Here is a 13,808-nt window from a genome sequence, read left to right as displayed (position 1 = left end):
CCCTCCCCCGCGGGTTGCGTCACTTCCGGCCGCTGCGGGGGGAGGCTCCGGGCGCGCGGCAGAACCGGTAAGAGCCGAGCGGGGCGCGGGGAACAGACGGGCTCCCTGCGGCCCGTGTGAGGGCGGGGAACCGTCACTGCCCGCGTGCGCTGGAGCGGCCCGTCAAAGCCCCCCCCGGGGCCCCTCCCCCCGCCCTGCCCCCCCCCCCGCGCTGGGGGTTTGTCTCCCCGCTGCCGGGGGCGGAGTCTGTGACCCGTTTCCCCCCCCCAACGCTCAGACCCGGATATAAACATCCCAACCCCGCCCCGTTCTCCCGCCTTCGCTGCTGTCGCCGGTCCGGGCCGTGCGGGGGGCCCCGCCTCGGTAAGGGGCCCGGGGGTCCCACCGCCCGGATTGCCCCGGGGCCCGGGGCCCGCGGGGGGGCCCCGCTTCCCCCCCCCCCCGCCTCCCCTCCTCGGTCAGACCCTGGTGGGAACCGCTCAGATCTTATCCCGGATCAACAACGGCCCCGTCGGGGGTTCCTGAATTGCCTGACGTTATGTTGTGGTGGGTTTTATTCTGTGTGATTTGAGGAAATCAGTAACTTTTTATTCATGCAAATGACACTCAGCAATAAGAGAACTTTTCTTCTGAAGTATTGTGAGCATCACACACCAGTAACACTCAGAGAGAGGTCAGGAATCAAAGCACCGTAGCCCTGTAGGAAAGAGAATTCTGGAACAGGCTCCTTTTATAAGCAAGATATTTTACTTACAACTGGGCTTTAATTTGTGTGGAAAGAAATACTTTAGGCAGCACAAAGGAGGGTTACAAAAATGTATTACTCTTCATTGGCTCGACACACAATATCCTCCCAAAATTCACCTCAGGAGTGTTGATTGGAACTCGTGTAGATGAATTAATTATCTTGTTATCAGTTGCTTACCTTGTGACATGTATTCTCTGCAAATCTCAAAGATTCATATAAAATACCCTAAAAATTTGCCCCACTTTCTCTCTCCTTGTCTATTTCTAAGTGACTATGCCCTGAGTTTTCCTTGTCTCTATTTATAAATTACTAAAAAAAATAAATCTCAGATTTATACCTTTTCTCAGGTTCTTGACTATGGATAGAAAATGTGTCCTTATGTTGTCCATTTCCTCTTTATTCGTTTATCAAATATTGATGTGAACTACACTCAGATTTTACCTCATATCAACAACTGATATAAAATCCTTCTGATGTTCCACTTTCCTTTCACTAATTTACAAAAATGGATCCAAAATCCTCTGATTTCCACCCTTTCTTTTTCATTTCTGAACACTGATCTCAAATCTCAGGTTTTCCCTCTTTCTATGTCATCATCAAATGTCAATTAAAAATCCTCTCCGGTTTGGGGCTGTTCCCCATGTCTCTAAATCCCAGCAACTTCTTCATTGGAGGGAACCTGTTGCCCTGAGTCATTCTCCATCCTGGTTGTTGCAGGGGGTTAAATTGCCCAGAGATCATCTTTCCCGTCTCCTTTGAGAATCATTTCTTCCTCCTTTATCTCTGTTAAAATGTTTGCCGAAGAAAGAGACCAGACACACATTTAATACCCATCCAATTCAGAGGCCTCCCCATGTTTGGAGATCAGTGTTTCCCAGCTGATAACAGGAGAGTTGGCTGAATCCTTTTCTCCAGTTGGCACGGGATGAGGAGGTCTCTCTGAGTGCAGTGTGGGTCCAGAAGTTTCCCAAATCCCATGACAAATGCTCTTCAGGAGGGGTTGCTTCCCGCAGTGCTAAGATGTAGCCACCTTGGGGTTGGATCCATGGTGGCCATTATTTGCTAGTGACAGGCCACGGAAGTTTCTTACCTTTCTTGCCCTCCAGGCCTTCCATTCTCCTGTTAAAGAAGCATCCCCCAGGGCTCCCTCTGTCTGTGCGACTGGCCAGCAGGAGGCGGTGATAACTTTCTATCCACTTATCAGACACTGTGAGGTAACACTATTGCTCTGGGGGAAGGGGTGTATGTATGAGGAGATTGCAGCTGGATAGGAAGAGGCATTGTGGTAGGGGGAGGTGTTTGGGTGGCTGGGCAGGGAGTACCCTAGTCAGGTTGGTGGGTTCTGGAGGTTTGGGGTTTTGAGGTTGTTGTGATGTGCCCAGCCCTGAGGCTATGGGTCATGAAGGTGGGTATTGCTGGGATCCTGTTGGCTGCAGAACGAGGGGAGGGGTGTCTCTGGGAGGCGGGACAGGAAGTTAGAGGAGCCTGGTGCTGTGCCAGGGGCTCTGTCTGGGCTTCCCCAGCTGGCTCCTGGGATCGCTGCCCTGCCCAGTGCACAGAGTCTGTGTGGGAGAATCCCGGCGCTAGGCCAGGGGTGCCTGTAAAGCACCAGGGGATCCCACAGGGGGAGGAGGGTGCCAGGAAAGGGCAGGGCAGATCCTGCTGGAGGGCGGGGATCCTAGGCAGGCAGTGAGGACTGAGTTCCCAGTGGGGGTCCCTTTTGGGGGGTCCCTGGCTGCTGGGGGCTCTTGGTGGGGGGAACCCTTTGGGATTCCCAACCTGACAGTCATGGTCTGGTGGGGATTCCCTGGCCAGTGGTGCTCTGAGGGGTAGCTGAGGTCCCTGGCTGGTGACTCTGGGGCTGCGTCCCAGGGAATAGCTGCTGGGCGCCTGGCTGTGGGAACTTCTACTAACCATGATCCTTCTCTCTGATCAACTTGTGCCATAGTCCTGTCTCCAAGCAATGCCCGGAATTCCCCACTCACAGGCCGTGTCACTTTGATATCTTTCTGTCCACTTTTCATTCATTGTTCGTGTGAAATCACAGATTTTGCTTTTCTCCTCTTTGAAAACTGCAGGAACTTTTGGTTCCGTTTGGAAAATTGTGCCCCCAGTCTTTGTCCTGGATCTGGGGATGAGGGAGGTGGGGGGTCAGCACTGCCACAATGGTCTCTTCCACAGCATTCTGGACTCATTCTTTCTGAACTCTGGTTTTATTGAGACCAATGTTAATCCAGAGTCACTGTATGGAAAGACAAGAAGTGACTCCAGATGGACAGTGAGGCAAATGAGATCAGCAATTCTCCCTGTGAGGAGGGGCTCTCGTTAGCTGCTTTCCCCAGAGAGCTAAAGGAGGGAAGCTGCTCAAACGCTCTGTCCCTCTCTGCTCAGGATACTGGGGTTCAGCTTCCTGGGTCAGACGCTGCAGCCTCCATTGTGATCGGGGAGACCAGGCTTAGCAGCTGCTGCTCCCCCAGCGGGGTTCTGTGCTGGGAAGTGACCTGAATTAAAGCTGCTTCTCTGTCCAGCCCAGGGGATGACTTTCTCCAGCTGGTCCTAGCCCCCTAGGGCAGCCCTGGGCCCTGTTAATACTAAATTCTGATCCAGACATTCCAAGTAACTGAAAGAAACAAAGGGAAAATGCTGGGGTCTGGCCTTAAAATGACACTACACAAACAGACCCCCTCATTTCTCATCCAATTAACAATTGCAGGAGCAAATCCAGCCATGTGGGAGCAAACTACCCAGGAATGGGACTTTCATACCAGACGGGCAGGGAGAGGGGAAAAGGAGAAAGAGACTGAAAGGGGCTGTGGGAGAGAAGAGTTTGGAGAGAGATTTCCAGATCTCTAATCTGCCCAGACAGATGTATTGCTGCACCCACAAATCCGGAAATCCTGGACGCCCCATCATCTCTGGCATTGGAACTCTCACTGAAGGACTGTCTGGATATGTGGACTCTCTACTCAGACCCTATGTTACCAGCACTCCCAGCTATCTCCGTGACACCACTGATTTCCTGAGGAAACTACAATGCATTGGTGACCTTCCAGAGAACACCATCCTAGCCACCATGGATGTAGAGGCTCTCTACACAAACATCCCACACACTGATGGAATACAAGCTGTCAGGAACAATATCCCTGATGATGCCACAGCACAACTGGTTGCTGAGCTCTGTGCCTTTATCCTCACACACAACTATTTCAAATTTAATGACAATATATATCTCCAGATCAGTGGCACCGCTATGGGCACCCGCATGGCCCCACAATATGCCAATATTTTTATGGCTGACCTGGAACAACGCTTCCTCAGCTCCCGTCCACTCACGCCCCTTCTCTACCTACGCTACATTGATGACATCTTCATCATCTGGACCCATGGGAAGGAGACTCTGGAAAAATTCCACCATGATTTCAACAGCTTCCACCCCTCCATCAACCTCAGCCTGGACCTATCTACACGGGAGGTCCACTTCCTAGACACCACGGTGCAAATAAGTGGTGGTCACATTAATACCACCCTATACCGAAAACCTACCGACCGCTATGCCTACCTTCATGCCTCCAGCTTCCATCCCGGGCACACCACAAGATCCATTGTCTACAGCCAAGCACTGAGGTACAACCGTATCTGCTCTAACCCCGCAGACAGAGATCAACACTTAGAAAATCTCCACCAAGCATTCTCAAGACTACAGTACCCACATGAGGAAATAAGGAAACAGATCAACAGAGCCAGATGTGTACCCAGAAGCCTCCTACTGCAAGACAAGCCCAAGAAAGAAACCAACAGGACTCCACTGGCCATCACATACAGTCCCCAGCTCAAACCCCTCCAACGTATCATCAGGGATCTACAACCCATCCTGGACAATGATCCCACACTTTCACAGGCCTTGGGTGGCAGGCCAGTCCTCGCCCACAGACAACCTGCCAACCTGAAGCATATTCTCACCAGCAACTGCACACCGCACCATAGTAACTCTAGCTCAGGAACCAACCCATGCAACAAACCTCAATGCCAACTCTGCCCACATATCTACACCAGCAACACCATCACAGGACCTAACCAGATCAGCCACACCATCACCGGTTCATTCACCTGCACGTCCACCAATGTAATATATGCCATCATATGCCAGCAATGCCCCTCTGCTATGTACATCGGCCAAACTGGACAGTCTCTAAGGAAAAGGATAAATGGACACAAATCAGACATTAGGAATGGCAATATACAAAAACCTGTAGGAGAACACTTCAACCTCCCTGGCCACACAATAGCAGATTTTAAGGTGGCCATCCTCCAGCAAAAAAACTTTAGGACCAGACTCCAAAGAGAAACTGCTGAGCTCCAGTTCATCTGCAAATTTAACACCATCAGTTTAGGACTAAACAAAGACTGTGAATGGCTTGCCAGTTACAGAACCAGTTTCTCCTCCCTTGGTTTTCACACCTCAGCTGCTGGAACAGGGCCCCATCCTCCCTGATTGATCTAACCTCGTTATGTCTAGCTTGCTTCTTGCTTGCTTATATATACACACCTTCCCCTGGAAATTTCCACTGCTTGCATCCGAAGAAGTGGGTATTCACCCACAAAAGCTCATGCTGCAAAACATCTGTTAGTCTATAAGGTGCCACAGGATTCTTTGCTGCTTCTACCCTGGATAGAGTCACTTTCCTGTGGAAAAGATGAGAATCAGACAGAGGAAAATCCAGTTCCTGACTCCATATCCCTCCTGCTGGGGTGTGGCTGCCATGGGGTCAGTGTCTGAGGAATTCCCACAGTGACTCCTTTGGTTCTGCTTTTTCTAGCCTTGTGTTCAGAGACTTTGTTGGGGGTGAGGAGGGAAAAGGGAGGTTAAAAATGTCTCTGTGGGCTTAGCCTGGCAGGAGAGGCCAGGTCTACACTGTACAAAGAGATCAAGCCTTTCTGAGCATGGCAGACTCTAGGGTGCCTGTCTGCAGGGAAAGGGCCTGGGGGAATCATGCTGTGAAATGAATTAAAGCCTGTTCTGAAACCTTCACAACTGCCCTTCTCGCCTGCCAGGCTGCAGAATAACGTCCATGTTTCGCTCCAGTTCTTCCCGTCCTCTTATTGGACAGGGGAGAGAAATGGCTGCAGAGGAGCCAGTTCAGGTAGGTATTATCAGGAGGTTGCTGGTGGGTTCCTCCATGTGGGAGAGGGACAGCAAATACATGGGAGATGGGAAGGTTTGCACAGGCTGGTTTGGAGGTTGCAGTCTGGTTTGCAGGAAATGCACAGGGTGGAGAAAGGGAGGAGGACAGGGTGTGCTAACCCTGCTGGGAGTTATTTAATATGTGGCCTAGATTCTAGGAACAGACCCAGGAGGTTCGGTGGAAATGCTCTAGTTTGTGGAGCAGAAAATAGCCCAGCTACGTGGGGCTGGGAAAACTGACCAGACTCATAGTGCTGGAGCCCGACCTGACTAACCAGCGGCTGCTGTGAGATATGAAGGGGGCACCCACCAGTGAGGCTTAGGGGAGATTCCCCTCCCTTCCCATCCAGCTCTTCAGAATGGGGAGGGTGTTGGGCTTCCTACCAGGGAGCTGTCCCTGGACCCTGCTAGGGGCTCCATCTCCTGAATCAGTCTGTGGCTAGTAGGTGTGTGATGGCTCTGCTGGGAGAGGAGGGACTCTCGCCGTCCCCTCACCCTGGTTTTTCCTGGATGCTCTGAGCAGGGTGGGGGTGGAACTCTGACTGCAATCCACCCAGAGTTTCTGTTTGGCTCCTGTCCTCCATGTATAGGGGGGCTGTGAGTGGGGCAGCAGTTACTGAGTGTTGGACTCTTGCTCTTTCAGGGGCCGGTGACCTTCGAGGAGGTGGCTGTGTACTTCACCAGGGAAGAGTGGGCTCTGCTGGACCCCACTGAGAGAGCCCTCTACAGGGATGTCATGCAGGAGAACTATGAGAATGTGACCTCGCTGGGTAAGGGTTCCTGTCCCCTCTGTTCTTGGAAGGGGAAAAGAAGGGACATGGTTCACGCCAGCCACGCAATGCCACCTCTACTCTGCCCTGTTTCAGCATCACCCCGATATGCCAGTGACACACACGCTACCAGAGACCCTCCTGCTGCAGAATACTTTGGGAACAGAGCACAGGAGCCGTGCATAGTGTAAAATATCTCCTGTTTCCTCAAGTAAAACTGAGGTTAGGTGCAGCATAATCAGCAGAAGCTTCCTACCCCTGACCTCTCAAACCCTGAGCCTTCTCCACCCAGAGCACAATAATGCTTAGGGTGTAACAAATGAGCTGCTGGAGTCAGAGCTGCTGGCCCAGGGTCACTTATCACACAGACAGTCCGTGCATCCTTGACTGCTGGCTGGGGTATCCAGAGAAGGAAGCTCAGTGGCGGATTTAGCATTAGTGGGGCCCTGTGCTCAGCTCCATTTTAGGGGTCCCTCCTTGGGACATAGGCAAGAAAAAGAACATTCTCTCATTTCCCTCCCACCCCCATTTTTCATTCTTTTTTTTCCTTCCTCCTCCTATAAGTAATAGGAAGTAAATGAAAATAAAGTGAGGTACCTTGATTGTTTTTGTCGTCTAACCGATTTTCCACAGACCACTTGAAAATTGCTGAGTCTTGGTGCACCACTTAATGATCTTTCCATATATTGTTTGTGCCGTTAGCTAACTATTTTAAAGCGCTTGGGATAAGAGCCCTTTATTAAAAATTAAAAATGTTGGAGTGCAGGGTCTGGCCAGGAGTTAGGGTGTGGGAGGGCAGAGGGTTGGGGCAGGGGTTGGGGTGTGGAGCACTTACCTGAGCAGCTCCTGTTTCATGCGAGCAATGCAGGTGGGGATGTGGGGGCAGGAGTCAGGGTGGGCAGGAGGCTTTTGGGAGGGCAGGAGTCAGGAGTCAAGGCTGGGGTGTGTGATTGGCAGGGGTGGGGATAAGTGGTTATGGGTGGTTGCAGGAATCAGGGAGGGCAGGGAACTGGGGTGTGTTTGAGAGGGTGAAGGAGGAAGGGCTGGGAGTGTGAGGGGGTGCAAGGGTCAGGGAGGGCCGGGTGTTCCGGGGGCCGGAGTCAGGGCGGGGGGGGAGTGGGGGTGCCGGAGCAGCTGGCGTGGGGGGTGCAGGGTCTGGCCAGATTTTCGGATGCTGGAGGGGGCTCTGGGTTGGGGCAGGAGGTTGGGGTGTGAAGTGCTTACCTGGGGCAGCTCCCATGTGGTGTGAGGGGTGCAGGTGGCAATGTAGAGGGTGTGTGCAGGAGCTCCCATTTGGTGTGAGGGGTACAGATGGCAATGTGGGGTGTGTGCAGGAGCTCCCATTTGGTGCCCAGGGTGCGGGTGAGGATGTGGGGGGGGTGCAGGGGTCAGAGCATGGGATGTGAGGGCTTGTTATGTGGGAGGGGATGCAGGAGTCAGGTCTGGGGGCTGGGAGGGTGGGCTGGGGTACTGGGGGTGCTCCCAGCCCCCTACCCTGAGTGGCTCAAGCAGGGGCTGGGGGGTCTGTGATAGGGGAGTGCTTTGTAAAGCAATGAGCAAGTGACCAGGGAGCTTTTCAGACAGGGCTGCTAATGGGGAGTTTTGTGAGGGAGTTTGGAAGGGGAGTGGGAAGGGGGCGAGGTACTCTTGTCATTCTTTAAAACATTTAAGTTATAATACAAACTTCTTGATTGAAAGAAAAACCCTGTTGTTAACCTAGGTCGCTGTAAGAGAGAATGCAGGCAGAAGCCCAGCAGCAGAGTGGGGCTATCCTGTTTATTGCTCTCAATGTAGCATGTATGATTACCTGCCCTGTGGGCGGGTGGCTACGTGTGCATTCGTGCAAGGAGCTCCTGGCCCTCAGAGACCGTGGAGGCTTTGGAGGCCAGGGTGGTGGAACTGGAGACGCTAAGGGAGGCAGAGAAGTATGTTGATGAGGCTTTTCCGGGACACTGTAGATTTCTCCCACCTCTGGTCAGACAGCCACTGCGCTGTTGAGGAGGATGAAAGGCCCAGGGAAGGAGAGCTGTCAATGGGAGCAGAGGGAAACCTTCCCATAGTTGGGACCTTCCTCCCAGATGGTGTTGGGGTAACCTCTTGCACTGAGGTTACCTCTCCGAGAGGAACCCCAGGCATTAAGAAAAGGCAGCTGTTAGTAATGGGAGATTTGATCATTAGAAACAAGGATAGCTGGATTTGTGATGACCCGGAGAACCGTATGGTGACTTGTCTACCTGGTGCAAAGGTTGCTGATTTCTCAAGGCATCTAGATAGATTTATGTAGTGCTGGGGAGGATCTAGTGGTCAAAGTGGTACATGTAGGCACCAGTGACATAAGGAACGGTAGGTGAGACGTCCTGGACACCAAATTTAGTCTGCGAGGAAAGAGACTGAAATCTGGGACCTCTATGGTGGCATTCTCAGAAATGCTTCCAGTTCCACAGGGCCAGGTAGGCAGGCAGAGCTTCAGAGTCTCAATGCGTGGATGAGATGATGGTGTAGAGAGGAGGCGTTTAGATTGATTAGGACCTGGGAAACTTGGGGATGGGGAGCCTATACAGGAAGGATGGGCTCCACCTAAACCAACGTGGAACCAGACTGCTGGCACTTAACATTAAAAAGGTTGCAGAGCAGTTTTAAACTAAGAGATGGGAGAAAGGCAATGGCTGCAGAGGAGCTCGTGGATCGGACAGAGACTTGTCTTAGAGAAGAGACTAGTGATAGAGATTTTTAGTTGTAGTCAGGCAGAGGCTGGAAGAGGATAAAGTAGGGGCCAGATCAGGCGAGAAGCATTCACACACACAAGAATCTGACTCATCAGAAAGGGCAGACAAATAAACAAGTTTTTCAAGTGCTTGTACACAAATGCTAGAAGTCTAAATAATAGGATGGGTGAATTAGAGTGCCTGTGTTAAAGGAGGATATTGACATAATAGGCATCACAAAAACCTGGTGGAGTGAGGACAATCAATGGGACACAATCGTTCCAGGGTACAAAATATATCGAAGGACAGAGCAGGTCATAAGAGCGTCCGTGCAGGTCAGACCAAAGGTCCATCCAGCCCAGTATCTGTCTACCGACAGTGGCCAATGCCAGGTGCCCCAGAGGAGTGAACCTAACAGGCAATGATCAAGTGATCTCTCTCCTGCCATCCATCTCCATCCTCTGACAAACAGAGGCTAGGACACCATTCCTTACCCATCCTGGCTAATAGCCATTTATGGACTTAACCTCCATGAATTTATCCAGTTCCCTTTTAAACATTGTTATAGTCCTAGCCTTCACAACCTCCTCAGGTAAGGAGTTCCACAAGTTGACTGTGCGCTGCATGAAGAAGAACTTCTCTTATTTGTTTTAAACCTGCTGCCTATTAATTTCATATGGTGACCCCTAGTTCTTGTATTATGGGAATAAGTAAATAACTTTTCCTTATCCACTTTCTCAACATCACTCATGATTTTATAGACCTCCATTATATCCCCCCTTAGTCTTCTCTTTTCCAAGCTGAAGAGTCCTATCCTCTTTAATCTTTCCTCATATGGGACCCTCTCCAAACCCCTAATCATTTTAGTTGCCCTTTTCTGAACCTTTTCTAGTGCTAGAATATCTTTTTTGAGGTGAGGAGACCACATCTGTACACAGTATTCGAGGTGTGGGCGTACCATGGATTTATATAAGGGCAATAAATATATTCTCAGTCTTATTCTCTATCCCCTTTTAATGATTCCTTACATCCTGTTTGCTTTTTTGACTGCCTTTGCACACTGCGTGGACATCTTCAGAGAACTATCCACGATAACTCCAAGATCTTTTTCCTGACTCGTTGTAGCTAAATTAGCCCCCATCATGTTGTATGTATAGTTGGGGTTATTTTTTTCCAATGTGCATTACTTTACATTTATCCACATTAAATTTCATTTGCCATTTTGTTGCCCAATCACTTAGTTTTGTGAGATCTTGTTGAAGTTCTTCACAATCTGCTTTGGTCTTAACTATCTTGAGCAGTTTAGAATCATCTGCAAACTTTGCCACCTCACTGTTTACCCCTTTCTCCAGATCATTTATGAATAAATTGAATAGGATTGGTCCTAGGACTGACCCTTTGGGAACACCCCTCTCCATTCTGAGAATTTACCATTAATTCCTACCCTTTGTTCCCTGTCTTTTAACCAGTTCTCAATCCATGAAAGAACCTTCCCTTTTATCCGATGACAGCTTAATTTACGTAAGAGCCTTTGGTGAGGGACCTTGTCAAAGGCTTTCTGGAAATCTAATATACTATATCCTGGATCCCCATACTCGGGGTGGGGAGGACTGGTACTGTATGTTAAAGAAGACATAAACTCAAATGAAGTAAAATCTTAAATGAAACCACATGTTCCATAGAATCTCTGTGGATAGTAATTCCATGCTCTAATAAGAATATAACAATAGGGATCTGTTATCGACCACCTGTCAAAGACAGTGATAGTGAGGATGAAATGCGAAGAGAGATTAGAGAGGCTATCAAAATAAAGAACTCCATAATAGTGGGTGATTTCAGTTATCCCATATTGACTGGGTACATGTCACCTCAGGACAAAAATTTCTGGATACTTTAAATGACTGTTTCTTGGAGCAGCTGGTACAAGAACCCGCAATAGGAGAAGCAACTCTCGATTTAGTCCTGAGTGGAGTGCAGGATCTAGTCAAGGGCTAACTATAACAGGACCGCTTGAAATAGTGACCATAATATAACAACATTTAACATTCCTGTGGTGGGAAGAACAGCTCAACACTGGCATTTAATTTCAGGAAGGAGCTATGCAAAAATGAGGGGTTAGTTAAACAGAAATTAAAAGGTACAGTGACTAGAGTGAAATCCCTGCAAGCTGCATGGACACTTTTCAAAAACACAATATTAGAGGCCCAGCAAATATATACCCCAAATTAAAACACACAGCAAAAGAACTAAAAGAGTCACCGTGACTTAACGGCAGGTAAAAGAAGCAGTGAGATAAAAAGGCGTCTTCTAAAAGTGGAAGTCAAATCCTAGTAAATTACATAGAAAGGAGCATAAACACTACCAAATTAAGTGTAAAAATGTAATAAGAAAAGCCAAAGAGGAGTTTGAAGAAGGGCTAGCCAAAAACTCAAAGAGTAATAACAAAAGCAGGAAGCCTGCTAAACAACCAGTGGGGCCACTGGAGTATTGAGATACAAAGGAGCCCTTAAAGACGATAAAGTCATTGCGGAGAAACTAAATGGACTCTTTTAGCTTCAGTCTTCATGGCTGAGGATGTTGGTAAGATTCCCAAACCTTTTTGTGGGTGACAAATCTGAGGAACTGCCACAGATTGAAGTGTCACTAGAGCAGGTTTTGGAACTACTTGATAAACTTAATTGTAACAAGTCACGGGACCAGATGGTATTTACCAAGAGTTCTGAAGGAACTCAGATGTGAAATTGGGGAACTATTAGCTATGGTTTGTAACCTGTCTTTAAATCGGCTTCTGTATCCAATGACTGGAAGATTGCTAATGTAAACGCCAATATTTAAAAAGGCTCTAGAAGCGAACCTGGCAGTTGCAGACTGGTAAGTCTAAAAAAACGTCTGTACCAGGCTTAGCAAATTAGTTAGGAAACAATAGTCAAAGGAATAAAATTTATCAGGTTACATAGAAGAACAAAAATTGTTGAGAAAAGTCAATATGGTTTCTATAAGAAATTATATCATACTAATCTATTAGAGTTCTTTGAAGGTGTCAAACAAACATGTGGACAAAGGGGATCCAGTGAACATGGTGTACCATAATTTCCAGAAGAGAAGCCTTTGACAAGGTCCCTCACCAGAAGGCTCTTAGTAAATTATTATGTTATCATGGGATAAAGAGGGAAGATCTTTTCATGGATTGAGAACTGGTTAAAGACAGGGAACAAAGGGTGTAGGAATAAATGGTAAATTTTCAGAATGGAGAGGAGTAACTAGGTGAGTGTTCCCCAAGGGTCAGTCCTAGGACCAATCCTATTCAACATATTCATAAATGATCTGGAGAAAGGGAGGTAAACAGTGAGAAGTGGGCAAAGATTTGCAGATGATACTTGTGGACGATGCGGTTCTGGTGGGACCCAACTGAGAGTGACAAATCGCTTAAAACAGGGCAGTTACAGCGCAAGACTGGGATTTTTCCACCTGTAAGGCAAACCAAACCAACAAGACAAAAATGACTTCTGGTTTCACCCACTGGCTAACCACAGTCACACAAGCAATTTCCTCCCTTAGACACTGCAGTCTCCCAGTATCACCCCGCCAGTCCCACTCTCGGGTTCTGGGGAGGAATGATTATGAAAGCCAACACCCCAATAAAAGAAAAAGGTTCTCTGATCCCAAAGGGAATCAAGACTCAGACCCAAGTCAATATACACGTCAGATCTACCCTGCAAATCTTTGCTTCTTTGCCAATCCTTTTAGAATCTAAAGGTTTATTCATAAAAGGAAAAAGATAGCGAAGGAGAGCTAGAATTTGCTTAAACTGGAATCAATTACATCCAGTAATGGCAAAGTTCTTAGAGTCAGTACTTGTAGCAGTGATGGAAGATGAAACTGCAGGCTCAAATCAAGTCTCTGAGTACACATCCTCCTCTGGGATGGGTCAGTCAGTCCTTTGTTCAGAGCTTCAGTTTGTAGTGTAAGATTCCTCCAGAGGTAAGAAGCAGGATTGAAAACAAGATGGAAATGAGGCATCAGGCCTTTTTATAGGCTTTTGAGGTGTAAGAACACTTCTTGTTCTTACTGTGGAAAATGACAGCAATGGAGTCTGGAGTCACATGGGCAAGTCCCTGCATACTTTGCTGAGTTACAAGGCACTATCTGCCCTTCCCTCAATGGTCAAGTTGAGATAGCTGATGGTCCTTAATGGGCCATCAAGCATGCTAAAGGGGGAAAGCTAACACCAAACTTGTTGTCTGGGATGTCTCCCTGAAGCACAGCATAAGTTGGAAATACAGACAGTACATAGAAGACCAATACCTATAACTTCAACTACAAAATGATGCATACATATAGACACTATAATTATAACTGGCAGCAGCCTCATAACCTGGTCTTGGACACCTTATATGACCCCT

The 13,808-nt window shown here is 48.5% G+C and overlaps 1 protein-coding gene across 1 annotated transcript in view; it reads right to left on the bottom strand.

Moving 5' to 3' along the window:
- Nucleotides 1-13,808, bottom strand: part of LOC120381845 (zinc finger protein 271-like) — a gene marked incomplete at both ends in the record, with an annotated part of 41,800 nt that overhangs the window by 27,076 nt on the left and 916 nt on the right. The gene's annotated exons all lie outside the window — the stretch shown is intronic.

The sequence above is a fragment of the Mauremys reevesii genome, linkage group 14 (genome assembly GCF_016161935.1).
Source record: "Mauremys reevesii isolate NIE-2019 linkage group 14, ASM1616193v1, whole genome shotgun sequence".
Taxonomy (NCBI): Eukaryota; Metazoa; Chordata; order Testudines; family Geoemydidae; genus Mauremys; species Mauremys reevesii.
Note: the sequence above shows the minus strand (reverse complement) of the source record. Positions and strands in the feature narration are given on the sequence as shown.